An 18145-nucleotide genomic window follows, 5' to 3' on the forward strand; every position below is an offset into this window, starting at 1 on the left:
TAAAACAGTGCCACCATTATTTATAGCTGGGGGTCGGCCGAGGGTTTGGGGATACAGGAAAATTTTCAGGATTGAAGAGCAGAGTTAGCTATACAAATATTTTTCCTATGCAATTATTTTGTAGGGCAAAACTTTGGTTGTGACATGACCATCACTTTCATATTTAATCCACAACATGTATGTCATCAACATAAGGATTTTCTCTAAAATTTACAACAGATTGACTTCATGTTTACATATTTGTATGTATAGGGAGTTTCAGCATTTATACAACAACACCAGATACTGTCACATCCCCTTCTTGTTGAACTCTGAAGTATTAAAGCCGCACTTTTCAATCCCAGGTTTCCGCATTAGTGGAGTTCTCCTCCCAGTCAAACGCTTGGCCAGTACGATGTTTGATTTCTATAACACTGATTACACAAACTGATCTCAACCTTTTATCACATTTTGCTAATCCTGCAAGCAGAGTTGCGCAAGCTATTGATTGACGGTCGGTTCAAATCGCCAACGGTCATTGATTCCCCACCACAAACGCTCGAATTTCCTAAAAAATTGTCTTCCAGTCGCGTTAGACTGTAACCACAGAGTTCGATCGGCAGCAACTTCGCGCTGACCACTTGCAGTCTGTGCTGTCTTTTTGCGGCCGGGGAACACTAAAAAGTGGCATTTTCTGGAGCGTGTGCCCGCTTGTTGCCTGTTTGGTGTCCACTTACACAATGAACGCCGCCATACCTTGGCGCCTTTTAAAGGAAGGCTCCGCCTTTAACAGTTCAGGTCTGCATCACAATAGCGCTGTTCACAGTTACAGGCTTGTTACTTAAAATAAAGCTGTATGCATGCGACATTAGACGATCGATGCTGCTTGAAATGCGGACAAATTTTATCAATGTTGCATGCGTAGCTGTTTTTGCAGCTTGTACTCTTAGCTGTGAATATGCCTTTAAGTATTCATTGTTACACTAGCAGTCGCCTACTAAGATGTGTCTTCGCCATTCAAGCATGCGTCATTATCAAAAGCGTAATCTAAAAATGCGGACAAATAATTATTTTTGCATATTTATGAGAGAACAATGACGTCAACTGTGAACAACCCTATTTACACACGATGCTGAAGTACTGGTATAATGATGGAACAATTGTATTTAAAAATGTGTGTGTGGCACTTCCGAGTTCAAAGAGAAACAAAAATGACAAAATCTGGTTCTAGCTGAACTAAGAACTAACATTGCGCCAAAGTATCGCATTTTTAAATGAGACTGCACCATAATCGTATTTCAACTACATACATCTATTGCCATCAGAGTCACATTCATGTGATACTCAGGCTGATATCAATTATGCACTTCCACCATCATTTGGTTTCATGGAACAACGACAGGCTGTAGTGTTGAGTTCATGGTTCGCTTCTGATCTCAATCAACATCTGTTGAACCACAGTCACCTGTGGTCTATTCCGCACGTGCACTGCTTCTATATATATGCACCCATAGACGTCTCAGGCATATGTACACACGTCTATAGTGCATAGACGCAGAGCTGAATTGACCACATGTGACTGTGATTGAACATAAATTGTAATTTGTAATTGCGAGTTGATATTTCGTATTAAACTGTACCTTAACTAGCTGTACTGTTTCCGGTTAGTTACACGCCTCAAAAAATCAGGGCAGTAATTCGGAGGATTTTTTCCCTTTTTGTTGGCTCAGACACATAAAATACGTAACGGTAAATTTAGAGAATTTACTCTGAAATGTTTGAACATGCGAAAAAAAAATGTCTAGAGTCGGTAGGTTTATCTTGGGTACACTGGGCCCTGGTTTACTCATGGAAACATTTTTGGCCTCAGCCTAGTATTTCGATGGAGCCAACTTTTAAAATTGTCAAGATCGAGCTCTGAGAGCATTTACTGTAACCGTTGTTCATCGTGCATTGTTAGCACAAACAGCATAAACAGTAAATCTTTGACAAACGATATTGGCAAAAAAGGGACGAAGTATACTGGTACCTACCTCATCATGCATTGCAATATTGATTGACATGTCGTCCAGTGTCTACGCGCTGTGATATGGCGTCACAAGAGGGCGGCTGTCATTCAAGTGGCTGTGCGATCAAGTTTACGTGCCGCGCCTGTGCGTGGCTTTACGGATACACACGATTACTGATGGAAGTTGAACGAAGATAGTTCTGAAGTTTAACCGATTTCCAGCCGATTTAAGACAATCTTAAATGATGACTGACATTTTACCGGAAGTATTTAAACATACTTAGTTGTCAAAGTTCAAGACAACGTAAGGGGAATTTCCCTTCCGCCTCGGTGTTCCAGCTTGTTAAGATTGGGAGCTTCAAGTTAGATTGAAACAGAAGATGAAGATCAAAGTCCTCTTGGAATACCTGTTCGTTTGAAAGGTTGCGATGTTGAGGTAGGTTGTCAACGCTTCTGCTAGGGTTTGGGAACACAGATAAATTGTTTTGAAACCTTATAACCATTTCATCCTCGTCATGTGACTGCATTGACTTATAGAGGGGAATCCCAGTTTACATATTTGCCACCGTATCCCGCGGTGCATTGTACAGACAGGTAACTTCCATTCCAACAAATTGCTTTACAATTCTTATGTTTTTGTCGCTGTCGCACCGATCGGAAAAGTCACTTCTGTATTGTAGCACGTCGCTTGCGTAGACCCGTCTTCACACTGCCTTGGAATCCCCGGTTTCTAATTTTATTGCCCGGTAGGTAAAGTTCAGAAGCAATTCAATCCATTACACAGTAAAAGATCAGTTACATGTAAAAACCACTCTAAAATAGTGTGTCCAATTGCTTTGAAACTTGGTATGCATGTTCTTAGGGATTAACTTGGTTGAGTATGTTCAAATTGTGACTTAGAATATGCAATATTGTATTTTTGTGACAATTTTTGCTGGTTTTGGTCCAAAAATGCCAAATATCTCATTGTTGAATTCTCTAGTCGAATTGAAAACTTGAGAACTGCTGGCAGCACATCACTGTGACACCAAAGTTTGCATTTGGCATGTAGGTGCATGCATTCCAAATTTTGAATGGAAAACGCTTTGAATGAAGTTATCATCGGCAAAAAGTATGCTGAATAAAAAATAATGAGCAGCAAAAGTATAAACTTTGTTTTTTTACATATATAACTGATATTTTTACAGAAACACAACCAAAGACCTCCAAGGCCATTAATAAGTTGTTTTCTTAAACATTACTGCTTGATGAATGAGCAAGTATTGTTTACATTAATCACATGTAAATTATCACAAGACGACATCTGTAGCTTGGTGTGGTAGTACTAATTTTGATGTACCATATGTGTGTCCATTGCAACAGTTTTCAACCAGTTTTTTAATCACAATTACATACATTGAAGAAACACTGACTGTCAGAGCAACCATCCAATCATATGATAAAAATGGACTGTTCCATCAACGTCGGTGGTGGGCTCATGGAAGGTGGTAAATTTGACGAGTTTTGTACACTCTAGATTTACAAGGGATGCTGCGATGTTTCAATTCCAAATAACATACAGAGGCAAAACCTGTCAGGTTCAGGCCCAGGACACAAAATGAGTACAATAGATTGTGTTACATCATAATATTTATTCCCCCTTTTCACAATTTTCCCATGAACTAGATGCCAGTTGAAAATGGGTTGTTCCAGTGTAGGCATATCAGTTTACTCAGTAGGAGCTGCCTGCTGGGTTTCGTGGATATCTTATCAGTCTTCAGACAATTATCTTGTTCACATTGGCAACCCAACTGAAATTTGGGCCGACGCAAAATAATTGTCCTTTTGGGATTAAATTTGGTCCGTGTCCACACCTACCGGTACCAGAATTAGGGCCGACATAACTTTACCTTCCTTTGTGACCTCTGACCTGTCAAAGTTCAAAATGGCGCATTTGAATATGGCACGCTGTTTCTACTGTTCATGATTTTCCTGTGTTTTTACGCACAAGAAGGGCAAATATGACTACCACTCACCCTTTTAATCATCGGAGAGATCTTCACTATTTATTGGATGAGCATATTGGGTGATTATGGCTTGCTATAATCATTGTTAACGTCTGGAGCGACACTGGGGGAAGGGTTTAGACCTTGACATGTATGGGTCACCATGCGTCACCTACCTTACACTTCTAGATGCATTTGAGACGTAACCTAATCTACCAACCGCCCCGATTACCGTTATCTCAACAAATTACATCACCCTTTCCACGTCATTATCCATGCGCACATCAGTGTGTTCAAAGCTATTTTTCGTCCATTTCAATCTCTGCCACGCTCAAGTTCACATCGCGGTGGAGAAATAACCAGTGCGCGGCATTTTCGACATGCCTCTCTAGTCTATTACGTGCACTGTGGAATCGAATGACATGGTCTCGTTTGCGGAACAAAGGTTGGTGGGAAGTTCTGCGTACATGGGATGATGTTAAAATGTAAAGACTGGATTGAAAACTTTCGATAGGTGTAAACTTTAGTTTCAAACGTCGTTTGTTTTGTGCGAATAGGGTGACTAGTTCAACTTCGATCCATGGCGGAGGCCTGGTCAACTGGGACCAGGGCCGACGTAACGTGTCCACACTGGCGATTTGCGTCGGACCAAATTTTGCGTCGGCCCTGAGTTGGCCCTGAACCCCCCCTTCTAACCAGGACCTAAACTGAGTCGGCCCAGGGCCGACTCAGCGTGTCCACATTGGTTTTTTACTTCGGCCCGGCCCAGGTCCGGACCTGGGCCGACGCAAAGTCGTCAATCTGAACCTGCCAAATGAAACAGACTCTTGTTTAGGTAAATGCCAGGTCAAATTGCAAAGTGCTCAGCTAAGTTGCTGGGTAATTACCTAATTTGGTGTTCCGATGATCAGTACTAATTGATAGCTAATGACAGTATAATGAGAAAATTATCAGCTTATACTTGCAATCACTTTATCAGGAAAGAGTTTTGGGTTTGATCATTTGATCCCATTCTGATGGTCTGATGGACCACACAATGTCCATGTCGCCACATTATGCCCATGTGTGTCAGTATTTATCCTACAACATGTATGAATCCGCCATAAAAATCCCCTGTACACAAACAATTGTGCTGTGTTCCCTATGATCTTGATATATTATTGATAAACAGTATGATGATCTTTTTGTGGCTACCTGCACATGATTGGTGCCTATGGCATAGCATATTCACATTCTTGATTAACTCTGGAAGTTGCCTTCCAATTTCAAAACTGTATTTGAACTCTAAGGTGGGTGAAGTGAAAATGATTTGTGTGGCTGCTTTGAAATATTACTTGTAACTGGATGAAACTAGAACAAGCAACTGTGCCAGTGGGTGACTTAAATTGACATTGATCAACACAATAACCTTATTTTATTCATGCCCTGAAAAACTTTGAATTGCACAACTTAAATATGCATAATGTTTTATGATCCCCCCTCTATTAGAACTACCGGTAAATCCCCCCAAATGTTCAAACTTAGGGGGAAAGCGCCTTCATGATGATCAAACATGCTTTGGTCCATTTCTATGCTGAGAGTTTGATGATCCAGACATTCTAATGTGTATACTTAATTAATTTCTGTAATTATAGGGTACATAAAAATACTGAATGCACTGATTTTCATCAGACATCTGTAACTCATTGATTTAACTTTTAGGTCTACCTATGCTGAAAGTTTGACAGACATGACATTCTAAGTATTGGCGCATTTGCATATTTAATGAATTTCCATAATAACGCTTTTATTCATGCGGAATACACTGAATTTTTATCAGACTTCTGAGGTACATGGTAATATTCAGAATTTTGGTACTGGTATGATGGCAATATGGTAAGTACCGGTATCATATAACCATGAGCTCATTTGCATATTCAATAAGTTTCTACATAAGTGTGACATATCATAATTAGCTCAGTTGCACATTTATTGAAATTCTGTAATCAGGCCAAATACCAATTGCTGATTGCACTGAAATCACCTGTGTTCACCTCAAACATTATGAGGATACAAAAGGTATCAAGTTCTGCATAGTATAGACACACTACAATGAAAACATTTATTAGCTCACATTTGGTATATGTATATATACCAAAGAGAGCTTATGGTAAGTGGGTGGCGTCTGTATGTTTGTGTGTATGTATACATGTATATGTGTGTGTGTGGTATGTCTGTCCACGTCAAAAACTCCAAAACCGTAGCACCTACAATCCTAGTATTTGGTGTACAGTTGCACCCAGGGGTGGAGATCAAAATTTGTTCAAATGAACATAGTTGTGTCAAAAATATGCAAATGAGGTATACAAGGGGAAAATCCTGCAAAAGGTAGAAACTCTGTAATCACAGGCCATATTTTGTTAAAACTTGGTATGAAGGTTCTTGAAAGTGACTTTAATAATTAGATTTGTTCAAACTATGGTGAAATTTTGATACTGGTAAGTTTGCTAATATTTGAGGCAAGTTTTCCCATTTTTGGTCAAAAAATCTTCTCTGAAACCACTGGTACCACTGCTTTGAAACTTGGTTTGCATGATCCTAGCCTCTGTAAGACTTGTCCAAAATCATGGTGAAAGTTGTATTTCTAAGTTGTACCGGTATTTCTAAGTTGTATTTTTGGGGCAATTTTTCCAATTTTGGTCAAACAAACATTTTCTCTCAAAATTATTGTTGGCTTGCTTTGATATTCTTGATTATATATTTGACTTCTGTCAGATGTGTAAACATTGTGGTGAAATTTTCTTATTATTTGTATTTTTGGGGCAATATTTTGCATTTTTGTTAAAAAATCATTTTCTCTGAAAACTTGTCCTATGCTTTGAAACTTGGTATGCATGTAACTAGAGGCAACCTTTAATACATGAATGTCTTCAAATTGTGGTGAAGTTTTCGTATTTGTATAATTTTGGGGCAAGTGTTCACTTTTTGGTTCAAAAATCATTTTCTCTGAAATCACTTGTCCGATTGCTTTTAACCCTTTTCCTGCCAAGTCGGTGAAAATCCGCTTGAAATTTGGTGTAGCCAGAATCTAAGCACTGGTGACCGTTTTTCTACCAACTCGGTGGAAATCGGGCCCTTTTTGGGCACCCCCTTTCCTGCCAAGTCGACGGCACTACGTTTTGCTAACCCCTATGTGTTTAGGGGTCATCTGAGGACAGGTTTTCTGACAAGGAACGCCTTTTCCCCTGGAAATGGGTTCGCAGGAAGTCGATAGACAGGGAAAGGTGCAGAAACCTGTCTGCCAGTCCCCACACCTGAGGGGGGGGGGGCTGGTTTTTTTTACCGCTCTTTAGCGGACTTGGCAGGATAGCATGGTGACGTTTTCTGGCGGAGTTGGACGTACTTGGCTGCCTGGCACTATAGAGATTGCTGCCGAACTTGACCAACTCGGCAATGCTAATCTAGAAGGCTACCTCTTGCAAACGACTTGGCAGATGGTGCCGATGGTGCGAGACGAAAGTCACTTATTCAGTTGTGCGTGACTGAAAATGAGAACGTATTTTTGACGGGACGGCTCGACTTGTTCCTCTGATGGAACGGATATGAACGACTCGGAAATACCATTACAAACTGGTGTCCGACGTACTAAGCTGGGCTTCAGCTCTGCAAGTTCAAGCCAGGCAACGTCCTTCACCGCCTTGGCCATGCCATTCAATGGACGTGGCTTTGGATTTTTATTTATTCCATCGTCAGAAGTATTGGCTCTGGTTTGCAGGCAAACGTATCCTCTTGCCGACGCATTGGTAACTATGTACGCTGTTTGCGTACGGAGAATTCAAAAGGGGACATGAGGTCAATGATACGGGGATACCGCCTGCACTTAGCAGGGACTGCTTTTGTTATGCAAACCAGCTAGTAGTACAATATGGTGCCAGGCATGTGGACACGTCGATGGCTAGAACAATGGAAGCATATTGCGTTGTACCCGTGCATCGCAAAAGTGAGACTGACGACTTGGGTGTAGTGACTGGTTATCACTGGTTAGCTGCAGCCCAAGCCATGACGGTACAAACCCGTACCTGACTGAGGACCACTCGATTAAGTCGGTAATGAACGGTAACACTCGTAAGCCAACTCCCAAATGAGCTGGCCAAATACGTGGAGCTGTGCTTCAATGGCTCAGCCATGTCGTTAATACAACGGCAAAAACGTAGTTTTTGTGCTACACTGCCAAGTCGTTGGAGGTACGTATTCAATGACCCTACCCTGGGGAAACAGGACAGGTTTGCCGGTGCTGCCGCAAACCTAGCACGACCCCCAGGGTCTCTGACTAACAGAGGAATGAGGTGATGTTTGTGCCTAGCGGACGTGCGCGATACTGAAGGAGTTTATTTCAGAAAAAATAAACATGAAACGGCAATAAAATGACGCACTCCCAGGGGCAAACAAAGCCGGTGACCTCAATTTTTTTCTGCAGTAACCCTTGAGCTCCTTCCCCAGTCTACGGGCATGTAGAAATTATCGAAGTCTAACACGTATAAGTATACGGCTAAAACAACCCTGAAAATGGGCGATTTCTGCCAAAATGCCTGGCAGGATAACATGCAGGAGAGCCAATCTTTTGCAGGCACATATTATGGGGCGGTTTTCTACTGACTTGGCAGGATAACGGACAAGGGCGCTCGGCAGGAAAAGGGTTAACTGCTATGCATGTTCACAGGGGTAAATTTAGTTAACCCTTTTCCTGCCAAGTCCATATTTCACCACCAGGTCAAGATGGTTAAAATTAATGAAACACAACACAGTGTTCGCGGTGACTTTTTTCTCCTCGCGTACGGCATACGCATAGTCTGCTAAAATTGCGTAATGGCTGGATTTGAGTGCGTAATTTCACTTCCGCTTTCGATTGATGAAAAACTGACTGCAAAATACAATGTGCCGTTGAATAAACCTACACTACATATTCGGATTGTACGATGTAACATTATTTTAATGAAAACAGTTTAACGAACAACTTGAACAATGTTGAAACGTAACAGCGAAGGGTATACATGCGACCGTCAAAACACATCGGGCAACCCAAAAGTTAGAGTTATGGCAGCTTATCCAGACGGTTTCTGGACGTTTCGGCACTAAGTCGTTTCGGCCCAAGACGTTTCGGCCTTCCAATTTCAGGCCCCAAGTCGTTTCGGCACCGCAACCCAAGACGTTTCGGCACCGCTGAAGGCTACCTGTGGGAACTAGTGCTGGAGCGTAATGTTACAAATCAAAGCACTAAAAAGTATAGTGTCAACTAACATTCACGTACATGCTTTAATCTTTGTGAGAACATGGAAAGAGACCGTAAAAAAAATCATATCATTTTCAAATCTGTGACACAAGTTTATCGATATCAATAGCCGCCGACACGGCAAAAGTTTGAAAGCGGTGACGAAACAGCACGGCAAAATTCACACAAAATGCACATAAAGTACTGGTCAGAACGCAAAGGTCACGCTTACGAATATGACGGATCAGTCAATTACTAAATAGTTTGAAAAAATCGAAACACAGATGCCGAAACGTCTTGGGTTGCGGTGCCGAAGTGACTTGGGCCGGAAATGAGAGGCCGAAACGACTTGGGCCGAAACGACTTGGTGCCTGAACGACCAGTTACCATCCAGACACTTCTGCAGTGTTCGAAATTTATCGAGATTCTGACGAGCTCTACCGATGAATCATTTTTTTCACGGACTCGTAGAGCAAAGTCGAAAGAAAACAGATTTGTCTGCTTCGACGCCATGCTGCATGTGTGCTTGATCAAAATTTGGGAACAGCGAGACGTGATGATCGTGCACGGTTGGCATTTATATAATTTGTCGCAACATTTCTGTCAATCACTCACTTTCAGAAACTATCGCTCTCCTGAAAATTAGCAACGTAATTCATAGGCATAGCTGACATGATAACGTGCCTAACGTGATAACGTGTGGACTACGATGCCGATTTTTCAGGCAACGACCGGAGAATCCGAAACTTTCCACACAAAATGAGTGATTGACAGAAATGTGTTGCAACAAATTTCGCCTGGTTGTCGCCTAAGCTCAGTCGTGGGGAGTGCATCCGATGTTATCCTTTGCGTATAGAAAACGCATAACGATGAAAAAAAATGCGTAGAGAGTCAATTTCAATGCGTAAATACGCACGATTTTGCGTAAACGCGAACTATGACAACATATTCCATATGATGTATTTTAACATAATACTGTACATTTGAAGTTAAGGCTGTTGAAAACATAATACTGTAAAGTTGATTTTTTTGGACAATTAGAGGTTATTACCCAATATCATCTGTTACTGTGTCGTATCAGCATGAGTGTCATTTGTGCTGCGTCAGACACGAGACGAAGTCGAGTGTCTGACGTAGCACAAATAACACGAATGCTGATACGACACAAGGAACAGGCGATATTGGGTAATAACCGATTTATAATATATACCCATGCCCATAATTTTAGGGAATTTTTACTAATAGAACGAAAAACCTTAAATTTTGAGGCTTTACTTTATTACGCCTTGCGCATAAATACAGAATGTTTATGTGAACAGGCTTCATTGATAAAGTATACGACGAAGATGTCAACATCATGTGCGACATCGCTGCAAGTCGTCTATATCTCAATGAAACCCAAGAAGAAAGACACCAGCCAGATACAAAACTCGTGTTAAGGTCCAATATGCTATTACAACTGTAACCGATCAAAAACTGCTCAGCTTTAAATCTATCCTGATTTCGATCGTCGTACGGCACGGAGCTCGCGCGGAGAGGACGCCATTTTGTTAGTTTACCCTTAGAGTTGCCATGTCAACAGTCGTTGCGGCGCACGACATTGCTGTCACGCCACGCACTCACTACCTGTTCGGTGGAGAGCGTGCACAGTGCTGGCACCGTGCGAACAGCAGAATGTTTGCTAGAACTTGACCAAAAAAAATACCATGGGAAAATATTTCGAGACTCAATGTGATATTTCCGTATTTTGCAACCAGAAATACCCGTGTTCCTCGAAGCCCTTCAAGTTTTTACGTCGGCGACATCGCTTTGCAGGCGGGGAGCGGCAGCCATTTTGTTGTTTACGTTGTTTACCAACAAACTGCTAATGTAGTTCAGGAAAACTCTAAAACTGATGACGTTCAATGTGCATATCTCAACGTTTACCGTGAAATATCACGGCTGATATTTTACGGTGAACGTCACTAGGATGTAGCAATATGGGCATGGGTATATGATAAAAGATGCTATAACATACCAAGCCAAGTGGGTGAAAATACGTCATGTTTTGGCTCAATACCGCTTTTTACTGACTTGGCTGATGGGGAAGTGATACAGTATTGCTGTCTTGCAGGAAAAGGGTTAAATATACTCACTCTTGCCTGTACATCAAACCAAATGCAAGCCAAGTATCATTGACAGTATGTTTTTGGTCATTTTAGGTACTAGCCCATCTTAATGCATTCCTCTTTGTACAGGGTGACCACCTCATACTTTGATTGAGAGTACGTTGTATGCACAGTCGGCCGGCGCAATTTGGTGTATAAAATCTTGAGCATGTTGAGTGTAATCGGCTACGGTAGTAGTGATTGGAATGCACAGCGCCACTAGTGGCAGAAATGGGAACAGTAAGAATCATACGCATGAAGCAAAATAGACTGTTACTTATATGTACTTTTAATCGTAGACATCAACACCTGAACAGTAAGTGTTAAATTTAATGTGCATGCGTCTGATTGTTGGCGATTTTCTGCCGTAACACCACTGGCGGCGCTGTGCATTCCAATTGCTTCAGACACCACTGCATAGTACACGATTACACTGAGGATTTACACCACGTTGCGCCAACTGACCATGGTCATATGCATCAACATTATGATATCTTGAAGGAAAAGGATATCTCATTTAATGTACCATTTAAGGTGGTTGGAAAGGCTAGAGCGTCAGTTATAAACTTCAATAAAACTATGTCTAGTTTTTTATCACAACTGGAAGTTGTGATATAGAGGTGGTTTCAACCGGTGTTTGATGTCGTCCATTTCCGTAAACGACAAAAAGTCAAAAACTGCTGAACAGACTGCGTTGATATTTGATACCGATACATTGACTGGTTCCAAGGTTCCAATTCCGAAAAATGGAGCCAAACGGAGAGCCAGTTAGATAGTTTTGGGAAATTTCTAACCCCCTTTTTATCTAATTGATTTTAGGGGTCTTTCATATATGTAGTTTTGGAATGTACACCAATCCTGCATTGTGGACTGTTTTATGAGTTGTTGAACAGAAATGAGGTTTTGATGAATGTTAGAAATATGCAGGATGGCTGATTCGAAGTATAAGAGATTTCTATGGTCTTTTGGGCATCAAAAGCATTAAAAAAAACATATTTCATAGTTTAGATTCTCACTTTTGAGATGACTCTAGGCATTTGTTAAGTAAACATCCTTGAGTCAATATACCGGTACAGACTTTGACATTCCAGAGATTAAGTATCCACAACCTCACATGTTACAGTCTTTCACTGCAATGGTATGGCCCAAACCCATTGTTATCAATGGAGAGTGTGGACCTGTCTACAGGAAATTGGGGTGAACAGGTTAGACAATGACGTTACAAGTTGTAGGTTAGTTATCAAGGTAGCACCAGCATAGAGTCCTGAGCATCTGTCCATGTGTTCTCACAGCAAATTACAGGGAAAAAAATTATTTGAGAAGTTTCTCTCCTTTAAATAGAAGTATATTACAATTTAAACCTGTCATGGATAGATTGCTCTCAAATGATCTGAAACACAGTTATTGCCCATTAGCAACAAATCTATAGCAAGATTTATGTAAAGTTCAAGAACTTACACAAGGTATTAGACAAAAGATGACCATGACTTTGCTACTTTTCAACATTTATTTCAATCAGATTTCCCCAGCTTAGTGTATAATTTTGTAATCTTAATTACTGTCAACTTAGCTTTACTAACTTATTCTAACCTCATTATTCTTACACTACTGTTATACCTTATAACCACAAAATTTCAAGAGATGCATATATAATTGTCACTTAACAAACAATTTACAAATATGTCTTCTGCTTTTTCTCCATATACATATACATGTCTCTTTTCTCATAAAAATGAGCTTAAAATCGCAATGTGAAAATAGTCTTTCAGCTATATGTTGCTCATTGACTTCGTGGTCTGTCTAATTCACAGTGAGTGTGGTTGTTGATAAATGCCGATAATACTAGGCGGTCATTATGTCCAAGCGCCATTGGCGGTATTTTTTAACATAATGACCATAGGTCATTATCACATCTGGAAGTTGTGATATAGGGTTAGCTTCAACCGGTGGTGGACAGTGTCCATTTTCCGTAAATGACAAAAAGTCAAAAACCGCTGAACAGACTGCATTGATATTTGGTAGAGATATTCAGACTAATTCCAAGGTTCCGATTCTGAAAAATGGAGCCAAACGGAGCAGCGGTTAGATAGTTTTGGGAAATTTCTAACCCCCCTTTAACTAATTGATTTTAGGGGTCTTTCATATACCGTATTCCTCCGTTTATAAGACCCCCCCGTTTATAAGACCCCCAGGATTATTTTATCAATTCGTAATTAGCTGTTAGTTCGTTTATAAGACCCCCCAGGGGGGTACACCCGAATTTTGACTGGAACAATAGAGCCATTGTCATGTAATGAGACCAGAATATCCACAACACCTACGCTGCTTATCAAAGTCACAAACAAGTGTCAAAGTGAAGTATCAAACCTCACACACACACGCACACTATTGTTGGGGTTTGGAACATGTCAATCGGGAACAGTTCTATCATTTCCTGGCGATAAAACTACACTTGGATTTCACTACCTAAATGAACAATATAAAAGAGTTTGATTTTTTAGCGTCTCGATCTAGTACAATGTCGTCTTTTCGTTACTGTCATTTTGCTACCATCAAAATAAGCAGATTTTTCAACATCTGATTATATATATGTATGAATCGAACATTTCGATGCAATTTGGCTTCCATGAAATGAACATTTAGGATAGTCGGGTTTTCGGACTTGTCGATCAAGTACGATTCGCTCATTTCATCACGATCAAACAAACACAATTTACACTCATACAAACACAAAAAAGTTTGGGTATCAGTAGTTCTCTTTTCGGAGACTGTTGTGGCCCTTAAAAGGGCCGTTTCATTTTTTTGGTCAGCGGCATGATTTGGTCTGTTTTAGTGAATATGTACGGTGAAAACAGTACCTCGGACAGATTGCTTTAGCAGAGGTACAGCCACATTATTTGCCAAAAACCTGACGTGACATTTCTCTGCCATGCCAACTCTTGGAGAATGGATGAATGCTTTCTTCTTTGCTTGACTGACCGTCATGATCGCTGATCGATGATATTCGAAGTAACCGTGCCCGGTATGAGTGCTGCATCTCGCTTCAAACTTTCAACTTTGCAACTATCTTGAACAACGGCTACAGCATTTCGATCGTGTATGTTGTCTGCATCTCGGCGAAGTTCATACGGCAAACCAAGTTCTAGCTGATTGCGACGGTAGTTAGGCATGCCGACAGCGAGAATGTTTTTAATAATTACTTTTTTTCCTTGCCCATGACGACCGTGCACTGTCTTATGACTTTTCGGGAAAAAGAAGTCTACGATAAATCGACGCATTTTTATAGGATCTTGTGACGATGTCGGGAAATCCTTTTGTTGCCGTTATCAATGGAAAATTTGGGACGTGTGAATGACACGAGCTTTGAACTTGCTTCGCTCAACTTTTACACTTTTGTTTTCATACTACTGAGGCAAAAGACTACGGCACATGAAAAAGTTGCTCTTTAAATGATGTGCTTATAAAGATTTTTTCAACAGTTTTCTATCAGGTAAGGTATCTTTTGTGATCATTGTGAATAGCTGTACGTTTTCTCTACGTTCAAATTTACCATTAAAGTATAAAAAGATTTTTTCAACAGATTTCTATCACGTAAGTTTTCTTTTGTGATCATTGTGAAGCGCTGCAAGTTTTCTCTTACGTTCAACTTTACCGTATAAGCAACCAGTGAAAATAGAAATATCATTGGCATCGTAAAATCTTTCAAAAAGACTTAATGACGACGTTATCGACTTCGACTGGTTTGACTTCGATGAAGAGGGCAATTATTGTGTTGACAAACGAAACGCGATATCCAAAGTTTCTTCCGCGCATGAACTGAAAATTCTTTGAATTTCTTCCGTTTATGTTTCATCAATTTCGTAGTTTTTCTCATGTAATGAAGGTATTTATTGTTTGAACGGCATTTGTGTGTGTCCTTTCCTGAACTAGTCCCAGCAATGAGTAGAACAATAGTGTAACAGATTTTTAGTCCCGCGGACGAAGTCGGCGGGGACTTATAGATTGGGTCCCGTCTGTGCGTCCGTCCGTCCGTCCGTCCGTCATCAACAGTTTCTCAGACACTGCTGAACCAATTTCGTTCAAACTTGGCACAAAGGCATAGCACTATGACCTACAGATGCATGTCGATTTATTTTGTGATACGATCGAATTTGGCCGCGAGGCGGCCATTTTGTTGCGATTTTTCATGTCTTTGGACCACAACTCAGACATCCTTGAGCAGATTATGTTCAAACTTGGCACAAAGGCATAACACTATGGATGTCAAATAATTTTGCGATATAATCCAATATGGGCGCGAGGCGGCCATTTTGTTGCGATTTTTCGTGTCTTTGGACCATAACTCAGACATCCTTGAACAGATTCTGTTCAAACTTGGCACAAAGGCATAGCACTATGGCCTTCATGTGCATGTCAAATAAGTTTGCGATACGATCCAATATGGCCGCGAGGCGGCCATTTTGTTTGCGATTTTTCGTGTCTTTGAACCATAACTCAAACATCCTCAGACTGATTCTGTTCAAACTTGGCACAAAGGCATAACACTATGGCCTACATATGCATGTCAAATTATATTGCGATACGATCCAATATGGGCGTGAGGCGGCCATTTTGTTGCGATTTTTCATGTCTATGGACCATAACTCAGACATTCTTGAACCAATTCTGTTCAAATTTGGCACAAAAGCAAAATAGTATGCCCTTCATATGAACACCAATTTATTTTGTGAAATGATCCAATATGGCTGACAGGTGGCCATTTTGTTTGCGATTTTTTCATGTTTTTGAACCGTAACTCAAACATCCTTGAACCAATTTTGTTCAAACTTGGCACAAAGGCAAAGCACGTACTATGGCATGCATATGCATGTATCAATTAACCTTGCGATAGGATCCAATATGGCTGCAGAACTGCCATTTTGTTGGAATTTTGCATGTCTTTGAAGCATAATTCAAGGTCATTACACCCATTTTGTCCAAACTTGGCACAAAGATCAAGCACTATGGCATACATGTCAATTTACTTCGTGACATGTTCCAATATGGCTGCCAGATTGTAAATTTTTTCCCAATATCTCTGCCCAGATGGTCATTTTGGATTTTTTCATGTCTTTGAGGCTTAATCATATGCAAATATTCCTTAACCAATGTTGTTGAGACTTTGTACAAAGATAAAGTGCTATGGCATACATATGCATGTCTACTAATTTTGTGCTATGATCCATATGGTCAATAGACAGCCATTTGATTTCAATTTTGGTGTGATTTTTTTATGTCTTTGAAACATAAACATAGGTTACTGTCCTTTGATGGACTGATTTTGTTCAAATATGATACGAAGATAAAATACTATGGCTGCATTCTTGTGCACATTAAATTGTTTCATTATATGATCCGAAATGGCTGATGGCTGATTACAACAACATACCCAATCCCATAGCATTTCGAAAATTCCACCAAACCATGTGTATAGTATGTGCCGTCATGACACTAGAGGCAGTGAGGGCATCGTTATGTGTGATGTAATCAAAAGTTCCTTCAGTGGTCATTACCGGCAGAGATGAGTCATTTATTGAACGTTCCTCAGATTACTTCATTATGCAAGTCACAGGCCTGATGCACCCGTTGCATCAATGTCATTCCACAGCGACCTAGACCACAGCTACCTAGACACCAAAGATTATAACAAAATGGACAAGCGGGGACTGTGTCATCAACGATGACTTGTCAAGATTATGCACGCTTTCGAAGTCTTGCGAGGGAAAAATACCAACTTCATAAGCTTAAACGGCCCTATACACTTACAGTTAGAACAAAAACGTGCGTGATAGTACCATATTCCGAACAGTTGATCATAGATGACTGAATTCCACATCAGGAGACATTTCGGTCATCGATACAAGTAATAAAAAAACTTCAGGGTGTTTGCCAAAAATTCAACACATCAAATATAAAGCAGATTGGCGCAGCAATCTTTCGTCTCGGCCAGCCGATGCCTCAACACTTTACCTGTTCGAGCCTGCCTGTTCGTAAGATCGTTTCGAGATACGGTTAGACTTTTTGAAACTAGGAGCAAAATAATAAAACTCATGACGTGTAATTGGTCGTTTATTTTAAGGAGTACAGTAAATGAAAATCGTACATAGAAAACATCGGACGGACACCATCCCACTGAACAGAATTTTACCTTGACCTCATGCACTGACACCTTTGACCTATTGCGTAAATTGACCAATCACAGCCAGCGGAACTTCAGGGACTTTCCCTTCACTCATTGTCTGACCTTTGTGGCCATGCTATGGGGAGCTAGCTGCTGCTGAGGAACGTACTTGTTGTACAAAGTTTCGTGGTGATTATCTATTCACGAAATACAAAGATTTATTGCTATCGTATTGTTTAGTAAAAGAAGGTATGGCAAATACGTTATATTTCAAGACTTGTTGTGGATCTCCATTAATTTATACTTGTACAAATTCGACTGCCAGTATCTACACAGCATGGCCATGAGTCGATATCACAAAGTATGAGTTGTCTGTAGCGTGAATCAAAAAATCATTGGCATAAAAATTTGCATAACATTGCATAAATTAGCATAAATTAACTTTGACGTTCGATTTCGCGGTGACATCCGTTTATTAGACCCCCCATATCTTTTTCGTCATCTTTGGTTCTGAAAAGGGGGTCTTAGAATCGGAGGAATACGGTATATGTAGTTTTGGAATGTACACCAATCCTGCATTGTGGACTATTTAATGAGTTGTGGAACAGAAATGAGGTT

At 40.5% G+C, this 18145-nt stretch overlaps 1 protein-coding gene across 6 annotated transcripts in view; it reads left to right on the top strand.

The window, feature by feature from the left end:
* Window positions 1-2293: 2293 nt before the first annotated feature.
* Window positions 2294-18145, top strand: part of LOC139121453 (glutamic acid-rich protein-like) — a 28230-nt gene continuing 12378 nt past the window's right edge. The window contains exon 1 of one of the 6 annotated variants that reach the window (XR_011549275.1): window positions 2294-2423. The gene's annotated coding sequence lies outside the window, so the exon portion shown is untranslated. Of the gene's footprint in view, window positions 2582-18145 lie in introns of all 6 variants that reach the window. The other 5 variants (XR_011549276.1, XR_011549278.1, XM_070686321.1 and 2 more) reach the window with 5 other exon arrangements.

The sequence above is a fragment of the Ptychodera flava genome, chromosome 21 (assembly GCF_041260155.1).
Source record: "Ptychodera flava strain L36383 chromosome 21, AS_Pfla_20210202, whole genome shotgun sequence".
Taxonomy (NCBI): Eukaryota; Metazoa; Hemichordata; class Enteropneusta; family Ptychoderidae; genus Ptychodera; species Ptychodera flava.